The sequence below is a fragment of the Petaurus breviceps genome, unplaced genomic scaffold (assembly GCF_028583685.1).
Source record: "Petaurus breviceps papuanus isolate PSGF00001 unplaced genomic scaffold, PetGlider_PUasm1.0 120, whole genome shotgun sequence".
In the NCBI taxonomy this organism is placed as follows: domain Eukaryota; kingdom Metazoa; phylum Chordata; class Mammalia; order Diprotodontia; family Petauridae; genus Petaurus; species Petaurus breviceps.
The window spans coordinates 1,102,555-1,121,655 of record NW_027185627.1 but is presented as its reverse complement, the minus strand read 5'-3'; the positions used below and the strand labels follow the sequence as shown (position 1 = coordinate 1,121,655).

The following is a 19,101-nucleotide window of genomic DNA, read 5'->3' as shown; positions in this document are numbered from 1 at the left end:
TATAACTTTGTAACTTTCCTCATGTCTGTTATTTTTACCTCCTGTCCAACTCCCTGTGGTTATGAGTAATAAAAGCCCTGAGAAAACCTCAAAAAGACTTGTGAGATTATTCAGGAAGAGGAGGGATGGGAGAAGTTAGGAGCCTGGAGCCCCAGTCTGCCAGAAATCAGAGGAGAGAAGACCCGTGACCCGATGCAATAGGTGTGGATAACAGGACAGGAGGCAGGTCCATCCTTGTGGCCCCAAAGAGATGACTGGAGTTCCAGGAGACCATAGTGACTTCAGGTGATAATTCACTCTCTCTCAGCATATCCAACCAGTTACCAAGTCTTAAGGATTTCACCTCCACATCTCTCAAATCCATTCCTTTTTCTCTACCCAGTGGCCACCACCATAGTACTTCTCATCTATCTATATGGCTTGACTATCACACTAGCCTTCTAATTAATTGTTCTCCCTACCTCAAGGCTTTCTCCCCATTCCAATCTATCCTCTACGCAGCTTGCCAAAGTGATATTCCCAAAACACAGATTTGACCTTGTCATTCCCCTACTCCAAAAGTTCAAGTGGCTCGCTATTACCTCTGAGGAAAAATAGAAAACACAAACTCCTGCTTAGCATTTAAAGCTATTCATATTCTGACTTCAGCCTCCCTTTCCAGGTTCATTACACACTATTCCCCTTTTGACACACTACAGTCCATTTCTCCTACCCCCAACCTGACCCACTTACTGCACTCATACAGAACAGTTCATTTCCCAACTCCTTGAGTTTGCACAGATTGTTCCCATGCCCAGAAGGCACTCCCTTCTCTCTTTGCCTGTCAGAATCCCTAGCTTCCTTCACAATGAAACTCGAATGCCCCCTCCTAATAGGAGGCCCCCCTGGTTCCTAATTATTGAAATCATTTTTGTCTGTTCTATATATTTACTTGTATATGTATAGTTGCTTCCCTCAGGTGAATGAGCAGAGACTGTCCTGCTTTTGCACTTGTATTCCTGGCCTCCAGTTTATTGTTTGATTGATTGATAGCAGCAGATGATTGTGCTGCCCATGGAAACCCAGAGAACACACTGAAACTATAACCGGTGTGGAGAGAGGCAAGCAACTGGGTCTCTGGGTATTTAAAAATGCAACTAGGGAAGTGTTATGGGAGCAGCTCCAAGATGGAGGAGACCCTCAAATACCAGGGAACTCCAGAGAGAAAGTCTTGGGAGAAATTTGACAAAGAAGGTCACAGAGATCAGAAGCCCAGCTATCCAACTGTGGCTGAGGATATTAAGGGTGACAGGGACTACTCAGTGACAAGAGTCAGAACCAGCCCTGGATAGGCCCCAAGGATAACTCGTGAAATACAAAACCTCAGGCAACAGCAGTCACTGTGTTGGTGAAAGCAGAGAAGGAAGAGGGGGAAGGTCCAAGGGCTCAAGTAAGAAGAGTCCAGGAGGGTAGCTTTGGATTAAGTACTGAGGAACAGACAAATATACCCAGACTGAGAAGTATCAGAACCTCAATTCGTGAATAAAGCAACAAGTACAGAATAAACACTTGCTATATGTGACAGGCACTATGGTGGGCACTCAGAATACAGATAAAAATGAACCCATCTCTATCCTCAAGGAATGGACATAGATAAATATACACAGAATATATAAAAGGATAGGAGAGGAATGCACTAGCAGGTAGGAGATCTGGAAAGGTTTCTTGTAAACAGTGGCATTTGAGCTGAACTTTTAAGTAAAGGAGGGATTCTAAAACAAGGAGGTAAGAAGGGAGTGCGTGCATGGGGCGCAGCCTCTACAAAGGGACAGAGATGAGAGATGGAGTGTCAAGGGTTAATCATGGCTCTGAGGGAGAGAATCTTGCAAAGGGAAGAAGAGGATGAGGCAATGTGACAAGCAGAGCTACAGATGGAGCTTGAGCTAAGATTGAGCTTAACTGCAAGAAAAATGGAGGAAAAAAACAAGACAAAGGATGCCCCTGAATAAGGAGATGGTAATATGGTCCATGGGCAGCTAGGTGGCACAGTGGATAGAGTGCCAGACCTGGAGTCAGGAAGACTCATTTTCCTGAGTTCAAATCTGATCTCAGACTGCGTGCATGCAGTTAGTTTGTGTGTGTGTGTGTGTGTGTGTGTGTGTGAGAGAGAGAGAGAGAGACACAACTGTATGACCCTGGGCAAGTCACTTAACGCTGTTTGTCTCCATTTCCTCATCTGTAAAATGAGCCGGAGAAGGAAATGGCAAACCTCTCCAGTATCTCTGCCAAGAAAACCCTAAATGGGGTCACAAAGAATCAGACACAACTGAGGAATGACTGAACAAAAACAACAGATATACCCCATATCTTCTTATGTTCCTTTGACAGGCAACAGAGCAGCAGAAAACCCTCAGGAATTATTTAATAAGTGCCCTTTCTAATAAGTCCCAAATGTTAGTGCATCCTAGAGGCCCTCCATTCTCTGCAGTTCTCCCCATGCCCACATGTCAGGGCATTTCAACAGAGGAAATGTCAGACCTCTTTTTCCAGAAAGAAGTGCCTCCTGGGAAAACTTTAAAATAGCAGCCTATATGAGGTCTTCCCAAGGATCAAATTTAACCAGAAATATTTCTGGACCAAACTAGGCACTATAATCTGAGATGAGTCAGTCTTTCATCACTATGGTATTAAGAGATTTGGCAGTCGGACAGTGCCAAGCAATTAAGGCGAATGCTATGGAAAAAGACCTCGACATGATATCCCTTGATATACTATATCTTCTCTCCCAGGAGATCTGACAATTAGTAATTGTGCAGAAGCACCAGACTGTCTTTCATTCAGAGAGCAAGTGAGCCTTACCTTCCAAGAGAGATAAGAGAAGATGGGCCTGACCAACAGCAAAGAAAGGAAGATTTACTTGGCAAAGAGCCAGTAGGCCCCATTGTGAAAACTGGAAGGAAGGGGGGAAAATGGAGATTCAAAGGCACTGTGTGTTACGGATGTAGGAAACTAAGACATTTTTAATTCAAGTACATAGGAAAGACCAGGACCAGGAAGATGGAGCTCAAATTTTCCCTAGTGCTTGAATATGTGAGTTTTGTAAACATAGAAAAAGAGAATGAGGGACCTTATGTCAGAACCAGACACTGGATTAATGGCAGAATGGAAGAGAAGCTCAAGTTAGCACCATGGCTTGGAAAGAAACACAGCTAGCCACAGGAAGGATGCATTGCCTAGCCATTATTAGCTCAAGGGAGACTAAAGGAAGAAGAGCAATGACTGCTGCCTCGGGTATTAATCAAACCCAATGCTATTGCAGAGGCTTTTGGTAGATATGGTTATTTGTGGACTCAGAATTCAGACACAAGCAAACCTATCCTCTTCTAGGAAGGACATGACTGGATTGCTTGAGAATCCCTGGGTCACCACCCTTCTTCTGCCTTTCCCAATATTCTTTCCCATGGGAAGACAGCCAAGGGGAGCTGTGTGCTGTGATGACATTTTCCATTTCCTGTGACATCCCAGAATCCAAGAATTGTAATGGTAATGATGGCAGTAACAGTAGTGGTGAGGATGGTGAGGATGTAGTGATGATGATGATGATGGCATTTATATAGCATGTCAAATATTTCAAAGGACTTGACTTTTATTATCTCATCTGAGCTTCATAATAGCCTTTTGAGGTAGATACTATAGGCATTAGTCCTATTTTACCAATAAAGAAATGAGACTCTCATAGAGGTTAAATAACTAGCTGATGTTCTTACATATAGTTAAATCTCAGAGTTGGGATTTGAGCCCAAGGTTTTTTGATTCTACGTACAACACAGCATCTATTATACCATGCTGCCTCTCAGGGATCTCAGGAGCCATCTAGTCCAGTCCATACCTGACTGAAAATTCCCTGACAAGTTATCACACTTAGCTTCCAATGAAGGCCTCTGTTTTTATACTGATTCACTCAAAATCTGCCTCCCTATGACTGCTACCCATCATACCTACTTTTGTCCATGGGAGCCAAACCATGCTAACTCCTCTTCTATTAGACAGCCCTTCAAACACTGGAAGACTGCTATCATGTGTGTGTCTCTCCCCTCACCAAGTCTTCTATTCTCCAAGTTAGGCACCTTCATTTCCTTCAAGTAATTACAACATGGCACCCATAGTCTCTGGTTACTTCGTTATCCTGCTTGTTTTCCTCTGAACATGCTCCAGTTTGTTCCCGGGTCCAGCCCTCTTCACTTCTCGACTGGACTACTACAATAGCCTCCTAATTGGTCTCCCTACCTCATGTCTCTTCCCACTCCAATCCATCCTCCTCAAAGCTGCCAAAGGGATTTTTTTTTTTCAAAACTACAGATATTACCATATCATCCCAACCCCTTTACTATGCTCAGTGAATTCTAATGTCTCCCTATTACTTCTAGGATCAAATATAAAGAGCTCTGGCTTTTAAAGCTCTTCACAAACTAGCCTCTTCTTACCTTTCCAGTCTTCCTACATCTTATTCTCCCTCTGTGTACTCTCTGGTCTAGCCATAGTAGACTAGTTGCTGTTCTATAGCCACAACACCCTATTTCCCATCTCCATGCCTTTGTACTGACTGTCTCCCATCCCTAGTATGTATTCCCTCCTCATCTCTCAGAATCCCTGGTTTCCTTCAAGAGTCTGCTCAAGGCTTCCTTTCTATGTGGCAACTTTCCTGGTCCCCTCCCCCAGCTATTAGTGACCCCTCTCTCCAAACTACCTTATATTATTTTTGTAGATATTCTGTGTGTGTGTGTGTGTGTGTATAGGCTTTTTGGAGGGCAATTGGAGTTAAGTGACTTGCCCAAAGTCACACGGCTAGTAAGTGTGTCAAGTGTCTGAAGCCGGATTTGAACTCAGGTCCTCCTGACTCCAGGGCCGGTGCTCTATTCACTGTGCCACCTAGCCACCCCTTCTGTATATATTTTTATGGAACATACATCCTAGGGGGTCTATCCTAACTACTACTCAGATTTATAAATCTGATTCCCCAGAACGTAGCTACTACAACCCCTCAGCCAATTTGAATGGACTTCCTTCATATTCCTAGTTCATATCCAACACAACATTAATAATAGCTAACATTTATGTAGTGTTTATTACATTCCAGGCACTGTGCTAAGTGTTTTACAATTATCTCATTTGATCCTCACAACAACCCTGCAAGGTAGATGCTATAATTATCTTCATTTTTACAGTTGAAGAAACTGAGGAAAACAGAAGTTAAGTGATTTGCCCCGGGGTCACATGGCTGGTAAGTATCTGAGGCCAGATTTGAACTCTGGTCTTCTAACTCTAAGCCCCACTTGAGGGGAGACACATGCATGATAGCAATCTTCCAATGTTTGAAGGACTGTCTAATAGAAGAGAAGTTAACACAGTTGGGCTCCAGTGGACAAAACTAGGTGTTAGGAGTAGAAGTCACATGAAAATAAATTCTGGAGGCCTTCAGTGGAAGCTAAGTATGTAACTTGTCAGGGAGTTTTCCATCGGGTGTGGGCTGGGCTACATGGCTCCTGAGATCTCTGAGAGGCCGCATGGAATAATAGACGCCATACTGTACTTAAGGTCAGGGAATCTTTCGTTCAGTCCCCACCTTTGACAGTTAACTATCTGGAAGACCATGGGCTATTTATTTAACTTCTATGAGTCTCATTTCTTTATTGGTAAAATAGGAATAATGCCATAGTATCTACCTCACAAGCAGATAGAGTATCCACTATTCCACCTAGTTGCCCCAGCTACTAAGATGTTCCCACCTGATGAATGTTTCAGGACATAAAATCTTTTCACTTATTTTCGGTAGTGGGATGATTTCATTTATTTACTAAAGCAACCCCCTCTCTTATATATGTATATGTAGTGTCCCCAGGGAAAATGTAACTTCCTTTAGGGCAAAGACTTTTACTTTGTCTTCATTGAGCAGTGCTCAGGGCAGTGCCTGTCACACAGTAGGAGCTTAATAAATGCTTGCTGGTTGCTGGATTGCTTTGGCATTATCCTTCCCAAAATGACTCACAAATACTACAAATATTAGCATGGAATTTGGACTCAGAGGACCTTCAAATCCTAGTTCTGCTCTTTACTATTCATGTAACCTTATACAAGTCATTTCCTTTCTCAGTTTCTTCATCTGTAAAAGGAGGGACCTGGACTAGGTGATTTCAAAGGACTCTTCCAGTGCTAAATCTATGCTCCTATGATTGTTTAACAAAGACTAGAATCACCTCTTCCTCATCGCTGGCATCCCTTACTGGGCCTCCCAGGATACTCTGCACACCATCACTCCTTGAAATGAAGTTCAAAATCTACACTCACTATCACTTAATAGCTCAACCAATTCAAGGCTTATTTCATCTAAGTATGGTTGGATTCACTCTCCCCTAAGCCCATTAACTAAGAACTTTTAAACTAAGCACCCAAAGAGTCAAGACCAGGAGAGAAAAGTCATGAGGTGGTCTGTAACATGCAACACCCTGTAACATGTGCCTCCCTGCCACAGAAGTCTTTTTGCTCTTGTTCAGTCATATCCAAATCTTCATGGCCTCATCTGGTGTTTTCTTGGCAAAGATACTAGAGTGGTTTGCCATTTCCTTCCTCAAGTCATTTTACAGATGAGGAAATTGAGGCAAATTGGGTTAAGTGACCTGCCCAGGGTCACACAGCTAGTAAGTATCTGAGGTCAAATTTGAACTCAGGTCTTCCTAACTCCAGGCCTGGCACTCTATCCACTATGCCACCTAGTTGCCCCAAAAGTCTTATGGCAGAACAAAGAGAGAGTGTGGTTTTCTCAGGAAAATCCTTCCACTTGGAAAGTCTAAATGATTGAGGGGAGGGGGAAAGGGTGCAGGTTGCTCTATTTGTTTGTCTTAGCTAGGGCCTGAAATTTCATTGATGTAGGGAACTTCCTCTTTGGAAACTCCCACTAACAATTCAGTTCAGCACCTTCTCAGCAATTTATAGTGTCAGAGAGTTGTCTGGGGCAATCTTTCCACAGTGGGAGGCACCTTGAAGATGCTCCTATCAGGTGGTAGTCAGGAGGATGTTTGTTGCCTTGGTAGTAGTCTAGTCAGAGGAGGTAGGGATGAGGCTAGACAGAGATTCCAAAATCTAAGGAAGAAAATTCCTTGGACCAAATTAAATGAGCCGAGCAAATGGTAAATGAAAAGGCAGTATCTGCTGTAATTCACTTCTAAATGGTTTTCAGGAAAAATAGCTTTGATTCTCCTTAGAAGACATATAGAGGATAAGATAATCGGCAGTTATTTTTCACCTTGTTGAGCCCTTCAATTCAATTCAACATTAAGGGCCTACTATGTAGAAAACCTGGTAGGAGACATTAGGGATACATATTCCTTGCCCTTTTGGATCTCGCAGTCCACTAAGGGGGCATACAACATATCCACTAATAAGTAAAAAATTAGAATGCCATATGGGCACCAGCAATTCAAAGTGCTCTAGGAAGACCTGGAAAAGGAAAACTTCTTTTTGATTGGGGGTAGGGACAGGGTCAAGAAAGGCTTCACAGAAGAGGTGGTGCTTGAGCTGGACCTCAAAGGAATAGAAAGGTTTCCGAAGGTGAATTTCAGACACAGTGACAACTGAGTGAATAAATAGAGACAAAAGATAGCTAGATAAGATGAATTGTTTGTAAACCAGTTTGGCTGAAATGGAGAGTTGGGGGGTGGGTCTTCTTAATCCTCGCAGATTTATACATCTTAAGGTTTACAAATGTGAGCGAAGTCTGGGAATGTAGGTTGGTCCCTGAAAAGTAGAGAACAAAACACATACTAAGTAGTCTGTGATTCGTCTTAAAAGTTATTAATGGGGAGCCACTAAAGATGTACATGGTCAGACATGTGCGTTGGTAAGATTGCTTCTTGTGTGATGAATGGATTAAAGAGAGAAGACTCTGAGGGCAGGAGACCTGTAATGATAGCCCAGGCTAGCTGTGGTTATAGCTTTAAACAGGGTGGAAGTTAGTGAAGAACTTAATGAAGAGAAGAGAATGAATGCAAGGGATGGTATAGAAGTAGGATTTAACAGATTAAATATTGAGGACAAAGGAAAGAAGGAAACAAGCATTTATTAAATGCCTACTATGTGCACTGTGCTAAGCACTCTACAACATTATCATTTGCATCTCACAGCCACCCTGGGGAATATAGTTTACAATTGGATATTCAAGCAGAGGTGAAGTGACTTGTGTAGGGTCACACAGCTAGTAAATGTCTGAGGCTGGTTTTTAATTCATATCTTTCTGACTCCAGGCTTAGAGCTCTATCCACTGCTTCACCTAGAGTCAGAGATGACCCTAATGTTTTTTAGTCTGGATAGGCTAATGGATCTCTGAGCTCTCTGAAGGCAGGGACTTGTGTTTTTGCTTTTGTATCTCTAGCACTTAGCACAATGCTTGGTGCATAGTAGGACCATAACAAATACTTGCTGACTTACTGCTGTTATAAACAAAACTAAGGAAGCTGGGAAGAGAACAGGTTTAGGGGAAAAGAGGACGCGATTCATTTCAAGTGTTGACTTTGAGTTGCCAGTGGAAAGGAAGTTCTTTGTGAGGGAAAGGGGGAACCCAGGAGCACTGGTGCCAGAAATAAAAGACAGCTCAAGCTACTGGGCATGAGGTGAGCTCCAAAGACATGAAGGTAATCTAAGAAGCATCAGGCCGAACCCCGTTTCTCTTCCTCACAGCCAAGTTGCTGAATTCTGCCTCTCCCACCTCCACCTCCCCGAATCTCGACGCTGTATAGGACTGCTAGGGGGTAGGAGTGGCTGTTAGGAGGCGATTGCCCATCTCCAAAGAGTAAGCACTTATTCCTCTCCATATCTATCACCCAGCTAAGTGATGGAGTGCTGGACCTAGAGTCAGGAAGACCTGAGTTCAAATCCAGTCTCAGATATTTACTAGCTTAAACACTACTAACTATGTAACCTTAGGCAAGTCATTTAATCTCTCTCTGCCTCTACTTCCTCATTTGTAAAACAGAGGTAATACTAAAACCTACCTTTCAAGGTTGCTGTGAAGATCAATAATACCAATCACAATGTAAGCACTGCATAAATGTTATTAAGTTGCTATTGTTATTATCCCCCATACCTGATCATTTATCCCAGAAGAAGCAGTCCTATGGGGCTCAATGTCATGGAGTAGATTAGTAGGCAGGAAGGGAGGTGGCAGAGAAAGGAGAGAGGAAGAAGGAATACCACAAAGCGGATGGGTTTCCAAGGTTTGCAGCTGTGTTGGGAGCAAGGATAACACGTATCACAAAACAGGTAAGAAGTCCTATCACTTTGTAACTCTCCTTGGGCTTTTTTTTAATCCCCTGTTTGTTTCGCTGTATCCTTTGGATGCTTTGATGGACCCCCAATGAATCTTATACCTGTGAACTCTGCCCCCTAGCACATTCTTATCACCCATGCCCATGTCCTTTCCATAAATGCTCCACAGATGACCATCTACCCCATGAACAGAAGGCCTTCCTTTGGGTCCTTTCATATTTCATCCATGTATCAGGGCAGCATTCAAGTTGCATCTGTTATCCATGTTGTTACTGTTAGTAAAAATCCTCCAAGGGTTTGCTCAAGACCAGGAGGATATGGGAGAAACTGGGAGGCTTATTTCACAGTGGATCCAAGAAGCTGAAGAGTGGACACCAGTGGACAGAATGGACACCAGTAGTAAAGAAAAGGAAGAGGTATTCCATTCCCCAGGGGTCTGCAGATGAAAGGATAAGGTGATGACTTGGGGCATGTCAGAGACACAGAAGTGATCCTCTGAAAATGTGCCTGGGCAGAAGATGTGATTCTCTAGCAAAATAAAAGGTAAGATAAAATCCACAGAAGTGTTCAAATATGCAGCTAGCATTATCACATTATAAAGTCAAATTCCTAATAACAACTCTACAGAGTAACAGAACAATGTGATGAGATTCATTTTGTTTAAAGGTGAAATCCGTCCCATTATTTTATAGTGAAACCTTGTACACACCTTTAAACACTCAACAAACACATACAAACCCATGTTCACAGTCTGTGTCATTGAAGTTAAAGTTTATTACCTCCCCTCACTCCTCCCCAGTTCCCAGAATCTACCTTGCTGCTTAAGTGTTCACAGTATTACATGGAATGGGAGTCACTAACTCTATCCCTTCTCATCATATGAAGGCCCATCAGGTGTTGTCCTCTACCCCACCCCTGCCTCCTAACATCCTCTCTTCTCATATGTCCTGCCTCTAAGTTCTGAACAAGCATTGTCATCCTCTGACCTACTGGGATGACCCCAGGATCCCTAGACTTCGCCATCTGACCCATTTCTGCACCCTTAAGACTTCCCATCTCCCCTGAAACTGAATTATATTTTATACATTGTCTTTCCCAATTAGAGTGTTAGTTGGTTGGGAACAGGGCCTATCTCACTTTTCCTATTTGTGTCCCCAGCAATTAGCACAAAATGCTTGGCACATGGTAAGCACTTAATGAGTTCTTTTTTCATTCATTCATTATCCCTGAAAGAAAAATATTAGGTATTTACTGAAATTTTATTAGGTAAATTACTGTGTTAAAAACACTCTTTGGGATTACTCATTTATTTAGTTAAAGAGAACCCCAGGAAAGTGGGAAAATTTAACAGCCAATAAACATAAGTAGTCGGTCTAGCCCTGGCAGAGGAAGAGACTAATATACTATTGCCCTCTTCCTTCCTTCCCCCACTTTCTTCTATCCCTTTCTTCTTTTATTCTACTCCTAGGACAGTCCCCAATAGAGTTGTAAACATTGGAAACACAACAGCTCCATGAGATTCTCTATCCCTCTCCCCTTCCCCTGATGTCTCCTTCCTTGCCTACTCATCTACTCCAAGACATTGAACCCCATAGGGCTGCCTCTGCTTGGATAAACAGTCAGTTTTGAGGGAGAAGACTGCCTATGGATTAGAAATGGAATGAGACAGAAGACCAAGTAGAGGTGTCATCTCAGAATTCCCCTCCTGTTTACCACCCACTCTCAGTGGTCCTTCCAGCTTCAGAAGTTAAGGTGGGAGAGGCAGAGTTAACCAACTTTGCTGAGTTCCCTTTCTCTAAAGAGCTTGGGACAGGGATACAGCATGGCCCTGAAATGCCACCAGTGAGAAGAAATGCCACCTTTACATTCTAAGAGGTATTTAGCACAAACTCCCCTCCCATGTACCACTGAAGGTATGGTAGGAAGCTACTGCTTACTGTTTCTGCTGCTTTTGGTGTAGAGACCAGCAACAGTAATGTGTTTAAACTGTACTAAGAGCATGATTATGAGTTGCACCCAGGTTTTATGCAAGAAAAAATGGGGGTGGCTAGGTGGCACAGTGAATAGAGCACAGGCCCTGGAGTCAGGAGGACCTGAGTTCAAATCTGACTCAGACACTTAACACTTACTAGCCATGTGACCTTGGGCAAGTCACTTAACCCCAGTTGCCCTGCCTTCCCCCCTCCAAAAAACAAAAAAAGAAAAAGAAAGAAGGGGTCAGTAAAGTGAGGCCAGTATTGAAACCTATGTGGTACCAAGGGTATGCTGGAAAATGTATACCAACATCAGGGCATATAGCTTAATCTGTATTACTGTTATTTTCTCCATTATTTTCTTAGGTCTAGAAAATCAACAAAATAATAAATCAAGTCTTGAATTGTAGCATTTGCTGATTTTTGAAGTGTAAATACTCACATTAAAAATTCAGTTTCAAAATTCAACAGGGTTTGACTGGTTTAACACAACCCTACTTCTCACCCATGTATCATATGACCTAGACCTCAAAAGAAAACAATAGGGGATCATCATTGCCCACTCTTCCTCACTGTCACCCAAGTCTGACACTTCACATTCATTCTGTTATCTACTAAATTCTCAGTAGTACTAACTTCCATAACTTGCCAAGGTCCCCTATTCCCAGGACCCCTGCAAGATAAAGGGTTTCCTGTTTCTCATCACTTTCTCCTGAAGTGTTAGCTGCAAGCTTGACATGAGACAAAAAAATGGTCTGCATTAAGAGTGAAATGATGTAATAACAAGAGGACTGAGAGTATTACTATACCACCCTGGTCATACTCTACCCACCAAATAAATAATGGACCATAATCCTTCCACTTCCAGGGAAACTACAATAATATAAATCACATATTTACATAGTTTGTATGGTTTACAAAACACTTTATAGGTCTTACCTCATCTGAACCACATGCCAACTCTGTGACAGTACAAGCATTAGCATTCTGAATTTACAGATAGGGCTCAGAGAAACTGAGGGTCATGTCAATGGTCAAACATCTAATAAACTAATAGATCCATCTTCTGACTCTGGTTGAATACTCTTTCCAGTGTACTATATAAGCTTTCTTTCTATAGATGTCTTATATACACATCCTCCCTTATCGGAGGTAAATCCCATAACACTAAGGTCATTGAAAGAAAAGTCCTCACATACCATAGTCTGTTATAGCCAGATGTTCTTGTTATAATACGAAGATGATAATGAATGCATTCATATAAAGACTGCCTTAGCCTGAAGAAGTCCCATTGTAACACCAAGATAAGGAAAACAGCTGAGTTCTCCATTCGGAACCAACAATGTCCAAGCTAAGTCACGTTACCAAAACAAAGAGCAACAAATGTCATTGCAAACATCGTAATACTAATACCATGAATATATATTATATGACAGTAAGACAATGGGAATGGTGTGAAACAAACTATAGAGTACTAGAATTGGGGTCAAGAAAGCGTGTATTCAAATTTCCACTCTGATATTTACTAGTTATGTCACCACTGGTAAGCCACTTAAGTTCTCTGAGCTGATTCGGTTTCCTTGTCTATAAAATAGAAACAATAAATTCGCAGGGTTCTTTTTAGACTCAAATGAGATGAGTTAAAGTGCTTTGCAAACACTAAAATATGCGTAACAGCGTATTTTCATCATTATCATCATTATTAAATGCAGTTCAGTTATTTGGTAAGTTTGACCTTATCTACACATAAACCATACCCAGAAAGACATGGGTGTGGTATGTGATATTCAGGTGGGATTCTAACACAAATGACACTGCTGGGCATGTACTCCAGGGCAAACAAAAACAGAACAGATGACCCCATACATATCAAAATACCCATAGTAGCACTTCTATGGTCACAAATAACTGAAGAGAATCTACGTGCTCATCATTTGGGCAATGGTTTGTGGTATGCGAACATGATGGAATATTATTGTGTAGTAACAAGAAATAACAAATATGATGAACTTAAAAGAAAATGGGGAGGTTTGTGTAAACTGACAAGCAGAATAAGATAAAGAGATGCAGAAAAACAATGCACACAATGTTACAATGTAAATGAAAGGATTATCTAAAAGGAAAAGATAACAGCCTATCCCCTCTGTTCTCTCCACAGAGAAACAGCGGACTAAAAGGGCAGAATGTTGCTTACATTTTCAGACATGATCACTGTATCACTTGAGTTTTTTGCTTAACTTTTTTTATTCAGTACAAGGGAGAGTTCAACGTTAGGAGACAGAGAAAGAGATGAATCGGGAAATGACAGCGAAATAAAAACAAAAGGATTGTTAATATTTATCTTGCAAATAAGTACTATTTTAACACCCAGATCAAATAATGAAAACATTTCCAAATTCCCAATGAAAAAACGTGTTTATTATACACAACCTGCAGCATCTCTTACAACCTCCATGCCATGATAATGAATGTACTCACATAATGGCCTGCAAGAGCCAGGGTGAATCCCACTCATTACAAATCAAAGGCCAGAATCATAAATGTGGAAAGGGTGGCCTTAGAGTAAAAATGTCTCATTTCCTCATTTGGCTTATGAGATTTGTCTCATTATTTTACAGTCATATCAATTACATGTACACAAAAGCCCACAAAAATATATGCAAATGGTCCACGGAATTCCAGTGAAATATTATGATTGTAAGAAGAGCAAGCAAGATAATGAAAAGATTTTGAATGTCCTGAAGACATGCAAACTCATACAGATAACCTCATTACCTACGGTAAATTCCACTGGAACCCCCAGGTCACAGTAAGAAATATATTCACATGGCTTGTGTTGGGTCGAAATGTCAAGGACATGTAATTTCATCCACACAGGGATTCCATGGCCAAGCTTTAACCCTTCTATGATCACATAGCTACTAAGTAGAAGGGGGAGGAGGGAAGAGGGGGAATTTGAACCCAAGTCTCCTTCAGGTCAAGTCTGGTGTTCTATCCATTTATACCTGCTTCTTCTTGTGGCCTGAGCTATCCAAGATGAAATTTCATTGTGACACTGAGATCATTCATTACAAAGCATATTTTCATATATATGACCTTTTTTTTGCATGATATATTCCATTACTCTACTTAGATCACTAAAATGAGTGTACTTATCTCCATGTGTTATAAGAATTCTCATCCCAATACCAATGCCACTAAAATGAAATTACTTTCCTTCATTTATAATCACATGTCACATAAGCATATAAGTGCATGTATGTGACCTATAATATCCAGGTTAAGGACACTACATTCTCCCTAAGTCACAAATTCTCCAGGCTAACCATTCCTGATTCCTGCAACTATTCCTAGTCAGACAAAGTCTTGAGTCCCCTCATTATTCTGGTGGCTCTCTCATCATCTAATTTGTCATTATTCTTCTGGGTCAATGCCTTCCAATCTGGGGACAGGATGGAGTTGACTGAAAAGGCATGTTACATTCTTAAAATGTGGTTGCCAGAACTATACATGCTATTCCAGGTTTGATCTGACCAAGGCAGAGAACAGCAGAACCATCATCTCACTTGTTCTGAACACATTTCCATCAATAAAGCCTAAAATTTCATCAGTTGTTTTGACTTCCATGTCATGCTACACATAGGATAAATCAGACACAGAAATGTCACAAAAATCATAAAATCTCAGTGTTGGAAGGGACCTCAGAGATCATTTAATCTAACCTGTAAGAGTAATCCTTTCTATAACATCCTCAACAAGGGGTTGTCCAGCCTTTGGAGACCTCCAGTAATGGAAATTTTACTACCTGTCATAGCACAACATTAACTCCTATTGAACTGTTAACCAACTGAAATCTTCATCTTTTCTACATGAATGGCTATTGAACCAGGCATCTTCTACCTCTACCTGGGCAGTTGAGTTTTTTCAAATCTATTTGCCTAACTTATTAAAATCCAAGTGCCTTATTCTCTCTGTAACCCACAGCACAGCACCCCAAAATCTGGTTTACATAGATTGAATTCAATCTTGAAGGCAATCCCCAATATCAAAAACATTGGCTTACTTTACCTTACTAACCTAGCAAATCTCAGAATGTAACCCAAATGAACTATGCTCAAAGGGCAATCAAAACGTCTATACCCTTTGATCCAGCAATACCACTACTAGGCCTGTATCCCAAAAAGACCATTAAAAAAGAGAAAAGTACCCACATACACAAAAAATATTTATAGTAGTCCTTTTGTGGTGTCAACGAAATGGAAATTGAGGAAATGCCAATAAGTTGGAGACTGAACAAGCTGTGGTATATGAATGTAATGGAATAATATTGCACTATGAGAAATGATGAACAGGCAGATTTCAGAAAAACTGGACTTACATGAAATGATACTGAGTGAAGTGAGCAGAACCAGGATAACATTGTATACAGTAACAGCAACATTGTGTCATGATCAACTATGATAGACTTTGCTCTTCTCAGCAATACAATGATCCAAGACAGTTCCAAAAAACTCATGATGGAAAATGCTATCCTCATCCAGAGAAAGAACTATGGAATCCAGATGCAGATCAAAACATACTATTTTCACTTTATTTTGGGTTTTTTTTTTGGGGGGGGTATGTTTATTCCTTTTTGTTCTGTTTCTTCTTTCACAACATGATTGTACATGTATAACTTATATTGATTGCTTCCCTCCTGGGGAGGAGGGAGAGGAGGAAGGAAAGAAGAAAAATTTGGAACTCAAAATCTTATAAAAAATAAATGCTGAAAACCATCTTTATTTGTAATTGGAAAAAATAAAATACTATGTACAATTTAAAAATGAAATCCAAATGCACTTTGATACTAGATCTCCATAAATGTGGATGAGAGTGTTTACAGATTCTACACAAGCATTCAGTCTAAAAACACAAGACAGTCTTTATTCTACACCACTAAAAATTCAAAACCACATAAAGGACTGACATATCCCATGAACAATCAATGCTATTCTCCCTTCTAGTGAGTTTCACTCTCCTTCGTGGTCCTAAAACCTTCCTAACAGCAACTTCCTATGGTCTCCACTTCCTTCAGAAAGGAAACATATTTGGGCTTGCGAAGGAGGCAAGACCCTAACATTCCAGTAAGTCCCTGCTTCATATGAGAAGTTTGTAAGTTATGGAAACTTACAATTCTGCCCCATGATATGGACTTCCCCAAGAAGGAAAATGTACTTGGAGTTCCTAGACAGACTACCCCCCTGAGATTTTGGTGAGTCCTGTTTTCAGTCCCAAGAACAACAGAAGCACTCAGATTTATGGTGCTACCCAAAGAAAATAGACTCCCCCCATAAGGAAACACATTTAGGGAGAGACTGTCTCTTTACACATCAGACTTCCATCCTTCAAATAACTCCAGGTCAGGTCTTTTGCTCTCCCATATCATGGCATAGATAACTCTCCTGCTCCTCCAAGACTGAGGGTCACATGTAAGTTCTTTCTCTAAGAGGCTAGAACTGGCAAAGAATTCACACTCTCTCAATATAAGGTTAGGTACCCAAATACTTGAACTTTTTGGATAGCTAGCAGACAACTTCTCAAGAGTCCCAGGAAATCTCTCATTTCTCATCTCTCACATGATGCCCAGGAACTCTCTCCCCTCCTCTATCCAGGAGGGCTAGGTTTCAGGAACTTCCACCTTCATTTACAGCTGCTCTCTCAGGCTGAGAGGTCATACAACTGACTCTCTAAAACTGAGTCAAGGAATCTGGGGTCCAACTCTTGGGCTATGTGGATATAAGAGTACATGAAACTGCCATGTACCTCTGCCTAAGGCAGTCATTATTGACTAATGGGGGAAAGTTCCCCATGCCCAGGACACAGGTCCACTCTTAGCCTTACTATACTCTGGTCTACCTTCCACAAAGAAAAAAGGGAGAAAGACCAAAGGGAGAAAAGGGGATAGAGTCTTCAAAGATTCCCATTTTAGACTTCAGAACAGTGGTCAGTACAGTAGTCAAGCTTAATGGTGAAGTATGTCTCCCACTTCTCATCCAAGAGGTGGTATACTATTGGTGTGGAATAAGGCATATGTTGCCAAGCACAGCTAAATGTTAACTTACATTGATTGCTCAACTGTACTTTTACAAAGTAAGATTTATACAAGGAGGAGATAGAGGGAGTATTGTGGAGAATTGATGGCAATATTTTTAAAAGAGCATAAGTAATTTTTTTTATTTTAAAACTCTTTTTTAATAAGTCAGTTAAAAAGGATGTTTCTTCTCATAATGATCTGTTCCCACAAAAGTCCAAGTCAAACAATTTATCTGTAATCACTAAGACCTACCTCTCCTGGAGATACCAAGAAGCATGTTTATCCTCACCATAGGAAGGTACCATCAAAAGTCTAAAAGGTTGGCAGCTAGGTAGTGCAGTGAATCGAGCACCGGCCCTGGAGTCAGGAGGACCTGAATTCAAATCTGGCCTCAGACACTTAACACAAAAACTAGCCATGTAACCTTGGCCAAGTCACTTAACCCCAATTGCCCTACCTTCCCCTCTCGAAAAAAAATGCAAAAAAAAGAAGTCTAAAAGGTTCACCTCACTGTATGTTCATCAAGTGAAGCAAGGAACTCTCTTGGTGAATCTCCTATACCTATTAAATAATATCTTGCTAGATTTTATCAATATTCCAATATATCAAGATATTTTTTGATTCCAATGCTATCATCCACAATGTAATAACTATCCCTCCCAGGTTCGTGCCATCCACAAATTGAATAAGCATATCTCCTACATGGCCTCATTTCAAGTCTTTGAGAAGCATGTTGAAGAGGATAGGGCCAAGGACACAGCTCTGAGTCATACAAAAGAAATCTTCTTCAAGGACATCAATCTATTAATCAACATTCATTGGATATGAGTGGTTATTCAATCATCGACAAATCCACCTAATCGTATTATTGTCTAACCCACATTTCTCTATCTTGTTTTCAAAAATTTTATGTGAAACTTTGCCAAAAGTTTTACTGAAACACAGCTATGCAATTTCTATAGCATTTCCTTCAAATATCAGTGCAATCACTCTATCAAAAAAGCAAAGTGGATTAATGCGGCATGACTTTGTCATGCACCCATAGTGGAACCTAATGATCACTGCTTCCCTCGAGAGGCAAGGGTCTCATTGCTAGAACAACAAATTCAAGAGTTAAAGGTCAATCAAAGCAGACAGGGCCCTGGACCAAGATGAGTTTTATCCATGCATTAAGTCCATCACCAGATAATGGAAGGAGGAAAAAGACATAGTCATAATAGATACTGAAAAAAAAAAGCTGAATTTCCTAATTAGGAATAGATGTTGCAGGAAGTATAAAAAAAGAAAAAGTTATGATTTTGGAGTCAGAGAATTTGTGTCCAAATCCTGACTTTACTACTTTATGACGTATGTGACCTTGAGTGAATCAGTTCACTTCTCTGGCTTCAGTTTTCTCAGTTACAAAATAAGAGGGCCAGACTGTATAACTTCTAAGATCCATAATAACTCTAAGCCAACCCTTTGGATTCTATGATCCAAAGGAATTAACTTGAAATTCAATTCAACAAGTTCTGTTAAGCAGGTACTATGTAACAGGCACTGTTATAGGCATTAGGAATACAAAGACAAAGGTAAAATAACCCTTGTCCCCCAAAGACTTACATTTTAATTTTGCAGATACAGAAACTGGAAGACAAGGAGGAAGAAAAGGAAGAGGAGGAGGAGGAAGAGGTATAGGAAGAAGAAGAAGAAGAAGAAGAAGAAGAAGAAGAAGAAGAAGAAGAAGAAGAAGAAGAAGAAGAAGAAGAAGAAGAAGAA

General features: G+C 40.8%; 1 protein-coding gene across 1 annotated transcript in view; it reads right to left on the bottom strand.

The window, feature by feature from the left end:
* TMEM8B (transmembrane protein 8B) overlaps nt 1–19,101 on the bottom strand; it is a 74,500-nt gene that overhangs the window by 53,188 nt on the left and 2,211 nt on the right. The gene's annotated exons all lie outside the window — the stretch shown is intronic.